At 43.6% G+C, this 14,341-nt stretch overlaps 1 long non-coding RNA gene and 1 pseudogene across 18 annotated transcripts in view; one reads left to right on the top strand and one right to left on the bottom strand.

Moving 5' to 3' along the window:
- LOC105666653 overlaps positions 1 to 14,341 on the bottom strand; it is a 410,566-nt gene that overhangs the window by 8,968 nt on the left and 387,257 nt on the right. The window lies entirely within an intron of this gene.
- On the top strand, positions 436 to 13,965 carry LOC110120016 (annotated as a pseudogene).

The raw sequence follows: 14,341 nt of genomic DNA, 5'->3' as shown, positions 1-14,341 counted from the left end.
CGCTGACAGACGTTGGAGAATGACGTCAGACATCTCCCTACCCTAGCCTGGAAGAAGTCATCGTTGGAATGGATGATCGAGTGGGTATGGAAGAGAAGGGGGCCACAAATGGCGAAGGGGACAGGGGAGTGTTGTTACTCATGGGTTCAATCAGCAAGCATGCGGGCCCCTTGTGAAATACTCCTCTTCATTTTATCTTTCCCTCCGTCTTTGTTTTCCTTTTCCTTCGTTTCATATCCGTTCAAAGGTACATATATAGTAACATATTAAATTTATCAAAGCGAAATTATTTTCAATTTTGAGGTTGATTAGTGTGATATTCCTATATCTCTAATACCAAGTCTTACGCGTAATATTACCATATTTCTACTGTATTATAAAAATTAAATATTTTCTATTACTTTCTTTTTTTATGAAACTAATATACGTATATACATAGAGCTTACACATATATAAATAAATATCTTGTGTATGATCCACAGTGATACCAACTATGAGAAACTTGATCGACCCATGCGACGAAACCCCAAACAAAATGATAAAGCACGTAGCATCGATGATTTATATCCGTGCACATCCGATTTAACGACTGTACGGGTGAAAGTAAGTATTTACTTACTTAATCGCCTCTCCCTCCCTCAACTTTTGCTTACCGAAGCAAGTCTACCAAAGGGGCAAAGAGAGCGACGCGAAAAACTCGAGAGATAAAAATCATCACGTGGATGTGGTTGAGAATCGCTGACAGCGCAGTTAGTTGAACGTATTGCCGTGGGATGTCACTAGCGACACGTTCGTCATTTTGTCGGATCCACGTGGTCTGCACATGACGTTTGATTTCAGAAAAAAAAAAAAGCAAAAACAGAAATGGAGGGAATGGAAGTCACGAAGAGCTGACCTATGGGTAGGGGATGCTCGGTGGCGTGAACGTCATTTAACAGATAATCGATGCGTTATGTTGTTCGGCCAATACGACGAGCCGCGTGTGCAACTGGCAAGAACAACGGTGACAAAAGGAGGGGAAAAAAAGTTCCGAGGAAACGAGCAATGCCATCAGAGACGATACTGCGCGCCCATGATATATATCCGTGGTTATGATAAAGTAAATAATGCAATTCAACGTTTTCTTTAATGAAACTTTCGATTAATAGTATAGAAAGAATGGAAATTTGGAATAATACGAAGAACTTAAATATATCTTTTTCGATTATGATGTTATCGGTACAAGAAATTAAATTACCTTTCATTAAAATAACTTCATCATCAAGAACCCTTGAGAAGAAGAAAGGCAGGCTTTCTTAGAAACGATTTATAGATTTCTAGAAGTAACTAGTTAGTACAGCGGCGGCAGCAACAGCAGCCAACGACTCAATCTCGACTCGACAGTGTACATCCGCCGCGGCGGCCTACTTGGAATACGACTCGCTCGCGAAGGTTCTCCTTCCAACAGGGTCGACCAGTCCCGGAGCTCTCCGAGAGACGATTCACGGAATCGCGGGGAAAACAATGACGGATTCGTATCCGCAAGCTTGATTTCGCCTTCCATCACGGTGAAAACGTGATTTTTCTCAGGAAAGTAATTCTCGCTTTGTCGATCAATGCTTTTTTCAATATCCTTATTTGTCACGCTAACAACAATATGTATTCTATGATATAATATATTCGGAATTCTTGTGCTATCACTTTTTTTTTTTTGAAACACAGTAATTCATTTTATTGATAGAATAGCGCAAAAAAAAGAAAGATGACGAATTTCCAATCTGAATGTTTTATTTGCGAATTTCTACTTTATCAGCCGTGTTATTCAGGTCGCCAGTAGATTTTGTATCTTCTTAAGTTACGTTAGGCCGCATTAATTGAAACGTTTGAGATGAAGATTTCAGTGAACGCGCTCAAGAATTCGACCAACGTCCTTACAAACAATGTTTGCGAAACATGGTCCGGGCACTTGTTGAATCAAGACGGCCACCGGGTGGTTGCTGCGGGGAGTTACCGCGTAACGGATTAACTGTGTGTGGTAGAAATGCACGGCTCTTAACTGCCCATAAATCAAAGTCAAGAAGCATCCTCATCCCACTCTCTTTTCCTCTCACGAAATATTTAAGGGTTGCGGTTCGCGCGGCTCACTTTCGCAACTGAAGAATCTTTTGAGCCTCATCTGAGTTAGAGAACCGTGCCACTGATTTCCGAGGGTAAGTGGCGGGAAATTACTTTCATTCGTTTCATATCTCTTCTTTGAAATTTTTCCAATGCAACTATTTCAAATAATTCGATCGCGTCAATGAAAATTGCTTTTGATTGTAAAATATACCGAACGTGTTTGAAACGAAAATATTTTTGTACTAAAATTTTATAAAAATACAAACACACTTCCCCGTCTTTTATTCGTATTCGAAACAGCTTTTTTACTTTTATTAAATAACGTTGAATTTTTTTCACACGAATGCCATCTACCAGTGAATTCCGTAATTAACTCGCAGAGAGAAGTTATTTCGAGGTTAATCAGATAAAAGTACGTTCAAAATAGCGTATATCGCCTAATATCATAACCTGTTATAATATTTTTATTATTAAGCGACTTATCAAGAAACTCGAAAACAAATAAATTATCAAATTTGTTAAATTACGTTTAACTTGGGTAAAGAATGGAAATAATTTATCGAATTTTATAACAGTATCCCTGCGACTAATTATCGTTAAATACGTGTCATTATGTCGACAAATTACACAGAAAGTTTGATGACAGAGTTTCTATAAACAAATTTGCTCCAATTCCTGTTTTATCGTCAGGAATGTAGGTCAATGGAATAAACGTGAGAGAAGTACCAGAACTAGAAAAGATTCATGACGACTGTGCTCGCAATAAGATAATGTTCACCGCGTGAAGCCTATCTAGACTGGCTAAAGCATACGCATGAGAAGATTAATAAAGTCAGCTTTTGCGTCACTCTTTGTAAAATCAAGCGAAATTCCACTTGGCATGTAAAAAAGATTGGAAAAATGAAAATATGAATAATGGATAACGTAAACAAAGGTAAAAATAATTCCTTTCAATAGAGGAAATAAAGAAATTTCTTTCGACATACGTATATGCAGTAATTGACACGTGTCTGTAATTTGAATAACAGATTGACAAATACGTTTACTTTGAATGAGTTCTACTCCATTTGATTTGCTACGACCAGCGAGCAAGCACAGAACCAGAGAAGAATCAAAAGTAGAGGAGGTTTGTTGTGGATCCGGCTATGCCTGACGATGAGGTAATGTTTGCTACACGAGTCAAAGCTATCTAGTCAGCCAAAGAACGAACACACACGAAGCCCCGCTCAAGCCACTCGGAGCCCCGTAGATAAAACCAGTCAGTGTGTGGCGTCGTACATTCCTAAGTTATATGTGTGCGTGCTAGACATATACAAATACATTGGGACGATGATACTGTAAGATCGAATACTTGAATGCATTTTTGAATTCAAATGCTCCAGAATTTTCGGTACGATATTAGCTTTGCATATTTAGCGGCGGAAAATAGTCGATTGCTCTGCTTCTTTGGAGGTTAGGTCAATAACTCGATCGTACCAACGAGAAATGCAATAGACTCGGTAATCGTTTCGAAGGAGCGCGCGGAAAGAACGAAATACGATTGAATACATTAAAAGTTCAAACGTGGAAGGAGGAAGAAAAAAGGGAAGAGATAATGATACGAGCAAAGTCGAGGCGTAAAATAAGTTCGCAGTATATTATCTTTATGTTTTGTCGAAGGAGTATCGGTTTAAAAAATGATCGTCACGCGATGCATCGCAGAAGCATCGTAATTTTGCTTCGCCTCGTATTCAAAATTGCATAGTGGATAAATGTAATCGAGTCGCGTTGCTGCGAAATTTCTACGCTGCTCGGCCATCAGAAGAACGACACATCGAGGCGACGTTGGTGCCGGCGGTCGGCAGTCATGACAACATGACGTCAACCGGCCGTGTGTTATTTTCGAAAGGGGACTCGAGCGACGCGACGCCTGCCGGCGAGATCGCCAACTACGAAAAACAGCTCGACAACGACGTCGCGCACCACGGTATCGGGCCAAGAAATAACAACGCGTACGATATAGCTTGCCGTGTTATGATTATCGAACGCAATTCCGTCGGGAATATTTAAATAAATGAGAAACCAGCGAGCGTATCCTTGGATAAAAGATTTTCGTTTTTCGTATAGAATTGACGAGTAGCTTTCACGTTTCTTCAACGAATAATATTATCGCCAGATATTGTCTACTCTTTATCCGTCCATTTATCAATGACGTGCTATATTATTTATAGGTATGATATTCTGGATAATTTTCCACGATCAGTGCAGTCGAGCAAATTATTAAAATAATTTGAATTATATTAGAAATTACATTCTAACAATCTAAATCTGACACATTTACGGTACTGTACATTTATGAACAAATTATTCGTAGCTTGCACAGTATAAAATTATCTAATAGTATTTCAGCGATAAAAAGAAAGGGAAAAATCGTAATATATCTTCCCCGTGAGAGTAAACTCTGCTCGGAATGACTATGTTCTTATGTCTCGGTCGAGTCATTCGTCGAATCTGACTGTACCAAAAAATTTTTCGAAATCGAGAATGTTCCTCGTTTCAACCATGAATTATGCAATCGTCGAATTTCGTTTCGCGATATGGCGCAACATCTTTGCCGAGCGGCGACGTTTCTTCGAATTCGACTTCGAGTTTCGCGCGTACGATCCTGGAAGCTGTCTGAGCGCTAGCTAGCTTTAACGGTGTAAAGTCCGCGGCAGATTAGCGGTACGCTATCTCGTCGAACGGATAAGATTGTCGGGGAGCAAGCCAGTTAGACTTAGGTTTCAAGGACTCGTAAATCGCGCTCATCGTCGTAAACTTTGAAAAACCTGAGATTGTCAGGCCTGCCGTTTCTGAAATTACAAAATTTTCTTCTTTTTTAGTTTGCTCTATAGAATTTAGCGATGGCAACGCGTGAGATTTGAATTTTTCGTTTTATCGATATGTAAACAAAATTTAAGAAATCCGATAGCTTTGAAACGGATTTAAATTTCTAGTACGTTTTACGCGTTGCATCCAGATTTGACTTTTATGTTTCGCTACGTGTATGCTGCATGCTAGTTTTATTTTTATATGCTCGTCTATGTACTTTGGATAGAATAGTATATTGAAACTATCTTAAAGTAGTCGGATGTTTTCAGGAAATAATCAACCATGGAAGAACTTAAATTCGGACTGAAGAAACAAATGTTGTGAATCTTTACCTTTAATAATAATAATAATTATAAAAAAAAAAAGACGAACTGATCGCTGCGTCATATATATTAATTAATATAACAGAAAGCATAAAACGAAATAATCGGACGGAACAAAAATGACGTTTCATTACTTTGACTTTAAATTGCTAATTATTCTTGCGATATATTTTTACAATTATGATAATTGTAAAGAAATGACCATTGAAAAACTGTCACATCGTATTATCGATAGATACAAAGAGAGCATGAAAAGGGACAATTATACAGAAGCGAGAGCGTTCTGAAGGCTGGAAAGAATATGTTACAAAACGCGATCAATATATTTTTACGCTATCGTTACGATTCGTCAAAGGATAATCGAGTGAACGCTGCAATTCGAAAACGATGACGCGTTTAAATAAGACGATCGAAAATCGATAGCAGAGAACAGAAGACCGAAATTGTATAGCCGTTCGCGTGCCGGCCAACGAAAAACCGAAAGCCAGCGTATATCGCGACCAGACTAGAGCGAAACAGACCACGGTAGGGGGTCAGTTTACGACCTTTAAATGAGAGAAAGAAATACGAGAAGCAGCGATCTGGAATCTACAGGACGTTTATTGTAGATGGCCGAAAAGTACGATGAATAAGCGTTATCCTCGGCGAACATGATCGTACGTACATTTTATGCTCGGGGCCACGTGCCCGATTCATTGATAATGGAGAGGGTCGACAAAGGGGGACAAAGGGTGAAAACTACCTTTGATGCGTGTCTGTACCGATAGATGTCGATCTACTCGCTCATCTGTCCATCACCCTCTAAATGCAAATTTTCCTACAATTACCATTGAGCGTTGTACTTGAAGTAGCTCTATACCGTGTACATTCAATGACCGAGTACATATAACGGGAATAATCGTGGTAAAGTACAATGCAGGATAATATTAAGAAACTTGCATAGAAAAATCTCAAACAAGGTACGTATATGTAGCTCTCTGTTGAAATATACGCACGTATATGTGAAATTTATAGAAAAATAGCAATTTGAATGAAGCGTAAGACGTACGGGTATTTGCATACGAATATATCTTCCGATTAAAAAATGCTTTGGGATAGACTCAAAGGGATGTCAGTAGCTTCGAATTTTCATGCGAGAATTATTGTTACAGCGTGCTTCGGACGTGGCTAAATGTCTCAACTGGAACAACGATTCGAGCGCTTCGTCTTCGTCTGAAATTTTTCCGAAAAAAGGAGCATCGGCATCGTAGCTAAACGAAAAACGTCGCCCCCGAAGAATAGTCCCGCGAATGTTGACCCAGTTTCACGGCGCGCGCTGCAACATTTGCAACGGCGAAAATACGAGCGGTGCGCGCTTATGGGTGTTTGTACGTCGTACGCACAAACACGCGATGCATTTATCGCGCGCGCCGACGTGCACACGTACACGGACGAGTCCTGCGAGTCTTGTACCCCGCGTATCCTTTGTACGATATAAACGTATATACGCTGCATGTACAACTTTCACGATAAATACACTAGCCTATATACCGTGGTCGTGACAGCGAGAGGAGAACGTACGCGCGCGCTGGTCCTACATTAGGGGATGAATAAAGGAAGGTCTCCGAAAAGGGAGGGTTGCCGCTTTCCCTGCTTGCAAGCGGTTCTCACTACCCCTTGCTAATACCGCGTCGTATAACAGAAAAACACCATAGGCTATTCGCGATATCTTGCCTCCCTCTTAATTACGATGTCGTATCTACCGATTCGAAATTGAAACGATCGAAGCGTTTTATCATTCTCATTGGCCCCTATCTTCGTTCTCCTTCGTTCGATTCGACGTATCGTTCGCTCGTTACGAACTAACTTTGCACGGCCTGTATCCCACCACTTGGGCAACTTTACCTACCAAGGTAAAGATAAAAAAGGGTTTTGTCATTTCCATCGGCCCAGCTTCGCCTTCCCTCGTTCTATTTCAAATACTTAATCATTATTCCGTGAGTTTATCGTTAGGGCTCTTCCAACATCTGGAGAAGCGAAAGAGTATTGGATAGAGTATGTTCGGTAAGCAGGAGAATTTCCTCTTTGGAAAGTAGACGATGGATGGAGGGTAACGCGGTATTGCTCGCGTACTTTCGAGGCACGCGACTGTTATCCAGGGAACACCGTTCTAGGAATTGTCTACCATCTGTGTTCAGTTCCTCCGTTTCCTAACTTCTTGATGTACCGAAGTAAAATGTACCAAAGAACGTAGGATATAAATTATACGTATATTAATAAAATTGTACGTACGTAGAATTATACTTGGTGCGATTTAAATTTGCGAGGATGAGCGGCTAGAATAGCCAAAGTATCCAGTTGCAGAAGAATAGAGAAAAAGGCTCGCACTGTGGCATCGATCAAACTTATTCAAACATCACCATCCTTGATATTGCCAGCGGAAAGGCGTCAGGAATATCGTTAAAGTGATCTCGTAGCTGCGAATTTAAGGATTGCAAAAGTTTCCTATTTCATACTTGGACGACCAGACCGCAGAGGTTCTAAACAGAATTAAACAAACAGAACCTAAACGACGATCCATTCGAACCGCTAAATACTCCCAGACTATTCCGAGTATTTTATACATTTTCGCGAATTCTGCGTACGCCGTTCGCCCTGGTACTTTCGACTCTCAATAGCAATGACCAGACCGCGGACTTTCGTGCAAATTGACGCGCGTCTAGAAAGGTAGAACCCTGGTGAAAGATTGCTTTGCCGAGTATTACGGGAAGCTCCATACGTTGGACGTTTTAGGTATTTTCGTATTACACGCGTTCGCTGTGATTGTTCCGCTTATCAACTTCCTGCGAGCGCGTAAAACTCCTCGGTCCGCGTTTGGTCATTGAAATTTCGGACCGGAGACAGCTCGGGCAATTCGATGGAAATAAAAGTGGATGGAAATAAATGTGTCGTCTGTTAGGTTTACGTTGCGCGGGGCAGAAGGTTGAGAACCAACGGCACGTAATCTAGTGGGGCGCGCGGCATCTGCGGTGCCCTAAACGAAGGGTCCGGCACCCCGAGCACTCGGAATCGTCGGGAGAAAAAGAGAGAATAAGAGGGGGCGGACGGGGGATGGAAAATTGGAAGAAGCACGGGGGAGCAGAGCGTAGAAAGGGAAATGTAGTTGGCTTCTTAACGTCGCCCCTACCAACGTCGAAATAAAGAGACGAAGAGCGAAGAAACGATATTTCAGCACCCTTCATCTGGCCTTCGTCGAGGAATCTGGCTGCTAATTAAACGGAAGGAGAGATTCGAACGAAGCAGCTCCGGCTAGACGCTACAAACTGTCACCCTTTTCTTCCTTTTTATGTTTTCCGATTTTCATCTCGTCGAATAAATACACGTAGCCTCGCCTGCAGGTCCGAGGAAGATACGAAGCTGCGCGGATTGGCCGCAATTAGCGGCGGACGAGCGTGCGCGGAGAAGACGAAGAGTTGAAGGAAAAAGTGAGAAACGAGGCGAGAGAATTTCAAGAGAGAAACGTCGAGGAAAAGCGCGAGAAGAAGGACGAAATAGCCAGCAACTGCTCTCTCGGAGAAGATGTCGCCGGAGAGGGATTAAACGCCAACGTAAACATATTCGAATCAGCATGCAGAGTTTGATGCACCTGATGATGCATCGGTACAATAACTCCTCTTTGAGCTTGTACCTTTCGTCCGTTTCTTTGAGAACGGAACATATAAACATCACCTGTATGGACAATTAGCCTTTGGGTGACGCTTATTGCGGGACAAAACATGCAAGCCTAACTTTGAGGTAATCAGGGGCAGTAGGGAAGCTATGACGCTTCTATTGTATTTACCGAAAGAGAAAGGAAGACATAGGATTATACGAAAGAGCGCAGTGGTTCGTTACTGTTAAGGATATTCGCTACGAATCTACATCACGTTCGAAAGGCATTTTGTTTCGAGTCGGTTGTTGCCAATGTTATTGGCTCGTTGGAAGAAAAGCAGCCACTTCTTTCTGTCTGGACGCGAAACAATATCCGAAAGGTTGCTAGCAAATTGGCTGTTCGAGCAGCGAGTTAGACAAACGCATGGTCGATAAGCGAGACTGGCGGCGTCGAACTGTTGGTAATTTGTAAAATTACCGTCACGTACGCGCGTTGGGATTAATCGGGATTAATTCCGAGAGTGACTGGTGAAAATCGTATGGCTTTTGCCCGGTTACGAATATATTTAAAGACGGCGTATACTTGGGTCGAAAGACAGACAGGATCGCTGGATTTCGATAGCACGGGGAAACGAGTTCCGATAAATCTGTTGGAAACCGAGCTGCAACTCGCGGAACTTCATTTAAATCGGTAAAACTATTCCATTGCATACCTATCCTCCTCTCCGTCGCCCCGCGGAAACCGCACAATCCCCTCGACCGGCAAAAATAGAAATCGAAGCGTTGAACCCGGTGTCTAAAAGCAGAAATTGCAATTTTCAACGAAACCCTCCGGTCGAAATTACTACAAACGTTAAACTATTCCTATCCCTTCGGTGCAAAGTATCCGGACAAAATGGTCTATCGCCGCGAGAAGACGATAGACAGAGATACGATAGAGAGACGCGTGTACGTGCGCACGGAGAGCGATTTCACCTGACGCCACGCACTCTCGCTGGTTGCTCACTTTTGTTACAACTTATAGCGCGAACAAAAGAAAAAATAAAAAAGAGGAAGGGAAAAAAGAGGTTGTTCGCTTTCGAGGAAGCCGGTAACTACGGGAGCCGCGCGTACAGCTGTAAACACACACGTGCACGCACACACGGCTGGCTACCTTTGTCGTGTGGGAAGAAAGCCGTACAGGGATGGTTAAAAAAAGAGGGGCCATATGGCAGACAACGGCCGGCACCCTTGTGTGTGGGAGCTCCCTCCCTTTCTCATGCACTTTTTTCACCCCTCCGGCCTTTTTACGCTCAGCATCTTCCTGCTTACACGTGCACACAGTGCGACGCATCGTTCGATCCATTATCGTCGCGGATCACGATTTCGATCGATGGAAATCGCCAGGCGAGGCAAACAACGTCCCCGATGCGCCATTCTCGTCTCTTCTCTTTGGATCAGTGTCTACAGTTACTTCTACGATGAATAGACATAGATAGACGAATAATTAGGCTATTTAATGATTAGTGCGTTATAAACGCGTAGGGTGAGATACCTGGGCATGACTCTGGACAGGAGACTAACGTGGAAACAACGCGTCTCAGACAAATGGGAGCAACTCAGGGACAAACTCAAAAAATTGTATTCGCTCATTGGCCGACAAAACAAAATTACGCTCTATAAGACCGTAATAGAACCTGTCTGGACCTATGGAATCCAACTATATGGAACAGCGAGTAATTGCAACATTGAAATACTCCAACGCTTCCAATAGAAAACGCTAAGATCCCTAATAAATGCAGCCTGGTATGTAACCAACGAAACAATCCGCGACCTCAAAGATGAAATGTACAAGTCCAGAAGCAGATACAACAACAACCACCACAAGCTATTAGTCACCCAACTACCTGATACAACGGACCAGATCCGCGGACTAAAAAGAAAATACCCTTTAGATGAAATCCTTAGATCCTACTAGAACCAACGACATGAACTATTACAAACCACGTCATTGTATCACGCCAAATGAAGTTACTGAACATTCTCAACGAGAATTGATAGTAAATATTCTAACAAATAAAAAATAAACGTGTAGGAGAATGAGAATGTCAGATAAGGAGCGTTAAAATATTATGGCTTCGACGGTTAGGATTAAAAAATGTTGCTTCTTGTTAATAATATTTATCGGCTTCGATGACGCTTGGTCCCCCTTCTGTCTGCGAATTCGAACGAACGAAGTTTGCAGGATCACGCGCGTTAAAGGTATCGAGAATTTCGTTGCGAGCTGTGACGAATTTTTATGAATGGCCCCCGGGGTACTCGACGGGTCGTTCGTAGTAACAGAGTAAAGCCGAGATCCTGGCGCCTCGAAACATAAGACGATTAAGCAAACTTGTCCAGCGTTACGAGTTTTTCTTTCGCCTGCGACGTTAGCGATTTCCTAACGCTGGACTTTTCGTTGTAAATATTCCAATAATGGTACGCTCAACATTTTTTCCAATATTCGCTAATTTATCATATTTTTAAATTATCAATTTAGTCAAGGGGATATAGTGCGGCGTTTCTTCGATTATCTCGTTACTTCGGCCCCTAGTTTGGAAATTATTAAATTTCCCTGGAAACACGACGGAAGCCTATTTAATTCGATAGACGAAGAAAATGAGACAGGAGTATGCATCGTTCGTATCTTCGCTGCTACAAAGCAAAGTTAGCGTTCGCCTAAGTGAACATCGTACTCCGATGAGCCAAAGGACCGGCAGACGTAAACGTACATTTCCTATTGATCTGACAAACATCAACCTGGCTAGACCTTGCGACATTTCGGTCTTAACTCTCGCGCTCAAAATAGTCATTAGCTTCGGGCCCCTGAAGGGTTAGAACTGCCACTGGCTGTGTGTTTAGATGACGCCAAGTTTACCGGCCGTATGTTTGGATGACACCAAGTTTATATAGGAGCACGCGAAGGCGTGAAAGGGGTAAAAGCGCGAGCGCATGGGACGCGCGGAACGAGATTACGTAACTGGTTCGTAACTGAAACGAAGCGAGAGCACGTGCATAAGAATGGGATTGCTCGGAGCGCGGGCTGATTCGCACAGGTGCGAAGTACGCGATCGACCTGATGATAATAATTAGACGGAGCGAGAGATGGGCGAGGTCCGCGAGAGTGGCGAAAGAGGAAGCGCGACGTACGGTTCGGAACCTGTTCGCGGTGACGAGTGGGCGCGTTGGCTCGAGTTTACGAGGTGGCCATCGTAGGACAGTGAAAGAAGAAGGGAACAGGATGGTTACGACGTGGCAGGTGCCTCCGCCGGCCACGCTAAATAATACACGTGCGTCTCTCTCGTGTGCCGAGTTCGCGAGCACACGGTCGCTGACGAGTGGGACGGTCGCAAGGTGTATTCGAGTCGAGTGGCGAACAGGTAGGTTTCGCGTGACGAATCCTCCGAGTACGGGCCACGCGTACGAGTTGCAACAGAGTGTTGTAAATATAAATCATGAGCGTTACTGTTAGAAGGGTCGCGGCAACATGCTGAAAGAAACACGTCTTACGGTTCCTGCGGTCTTCCTTACATCTACTTGCAAAATATCCGCGGTCCTTCGAACGGGCAAGCCATGGATAAGTCATCGACGAGCGTTTATCATTGGCTCTTGCTTGTTTCCTGCGACGAGTATCCGCAACGCGGTGGAGGTATCGCGCGAGCTTTCCCCGAGGACGTAGAAGAGCGGAAGATGTTAGGTTTTTGGACGCGAACGACCCGCTTTTGTTCCCGCCGAGGGTCAACGTCGAGTTTCGTCTAAGGAAACGAGATTTTTCCAAGCGGAGAAGGGACGACGAAAACTGTTGCTTCTTACCGTGGATTACGAGAAGAGACCTCAACATCGCGTCCTGCCGATCTAAAAGTTCAAATCGTCCATCCAAGGGTCCTCTGCGATGAAGATATACCCCTGTACGGAGCACGTGACGACCCTCTAGCTCGAATTTCGCCCAAAGTACGTAATTTCCGGGGTATCGTTTGCCTTCTATCGTTGCATAGAAGAACATTATCAGCCGCGATGCTGGCCGACACAGCCGAATAAAGATTACGCGTTAATCGGGGTTATTAGGATTTCACGGAACTGTGTTATCGCGAGGATTGGGAACAGGTACCGCGGGGGAGCGTGCATGTTTCGCGCGAGGAAACACCGTGTACACCGACGAGAATTCCATTTACGACGATCGAGAAGCACCTGATCCCTTCGATCGATTCACCTTGCTTCGCCAAGCGGCGAGAATACATCGATGATCGCGTTGCAACGCCATTGTCCCGAGTTGCGAGCATCGCGAGCACGAGACTACAGCTCCTGCCAAGCTGCCAAGAGGAAACGGAATTGATCGGTGCAAAAGGCAAGTGACGAAAGTCAACGAATACCCGTCCGCCGATAAGATAGGCTTCTTAATTCAGTTTGAGTCATATCACTTATCTGTTCTACGTCGTATATCTTTGCTGACTAAACGAGCTCGATAAAGAGACGTTATGCAATGTCCCGCCGCACGGAAATCTGGATCCAGCGAATGTACGTACTTGCTTGGGTCTCTTGATCGGACCTGTTGCTTGACCAGCCACGTTTAATATTAATCGAGTACACGACTCTGCACCATCCCCGTCTTCGGCCACTTCTAAACCCCGGCCGCGATTCTCGGATTCATTAAGAATCCATCTCGTTTCAGTTCCAGCCGAGCTGAGGATCTTTAATGCCCTAACCTGTTGACCGGCTCGTTTCTTAACCGTTTCTACGATTACGTGGCGCGAGCTCCTCGCCAGATAGCGTTCTACGTCCCCGTAGTGATCGTCGTGTATGACATTGGGTTGTCCGGGAAGCCCCTTTCCTTTTTTAAGCGCGCGATAGACGCCCAACTTCATTTACATGGAATTTTCTGCCGAATGGGATTTGTGTTTTCTTACTTGTCTTTCGAATTACGTGAATTTTGTTCTATAGAAAGAAAATGGATCGTACGTGATACAATAAATAGTATGGAACAAGAAAAATATTGTGCATGTAAAACGAAATGGACAAGCTAATAAATCCTATTGAAGTTGTAGCTTAAGACTCGTAAAATTAATTGCGGGGGTTCGTCAAAATCTTTTTATCGGTTATATACAAATTCCTCAGCCTGGTCTATAACTGCACCAAATATGAGTATCGAGGTTGTTGATAGAGGGTCAATAAACTGTTGTTAATCGCGTTAGAATTTATGATTCGGCTCGTCTCAGGAGGAGCCCTTCCTTTCTTTAGCCAGGCAAAATTCCTAAAGAAATGTGTCTACCGATGAGGGTACGTCCTCGATTCATGGTACCTGGGCCCAGGTAGAAAGCCGAGCCCTGGCCAGGGGCTCAACGTTGTCGAATGACGAAGGTCGGACGTTGGGCCGCATCGGGGAAATCTTCGTCTTTCCCTTTGAACGGGTACCCTTCGGTTGAGCT

The sequence above is a fragment of the Bombus terrestris genome, chromosome 17 (assembly GCF_910591885.1).
Source record: "Bombus terrestris chromosome 17, iyBomTerr1.2, whole genome shotgun sequence".
NCBI classification, from domain to species: Eukaryota; Metazoa; Arthropoda; class Insecta; order Hymenoptera; family Apidae; genus Bombus; species Bombus terrestris.
The sequence above is the reverse complement of the archived record's forward strand: the minus strand, read 5'-3'. Positions and strand labels throughout refer to the sequence as shown.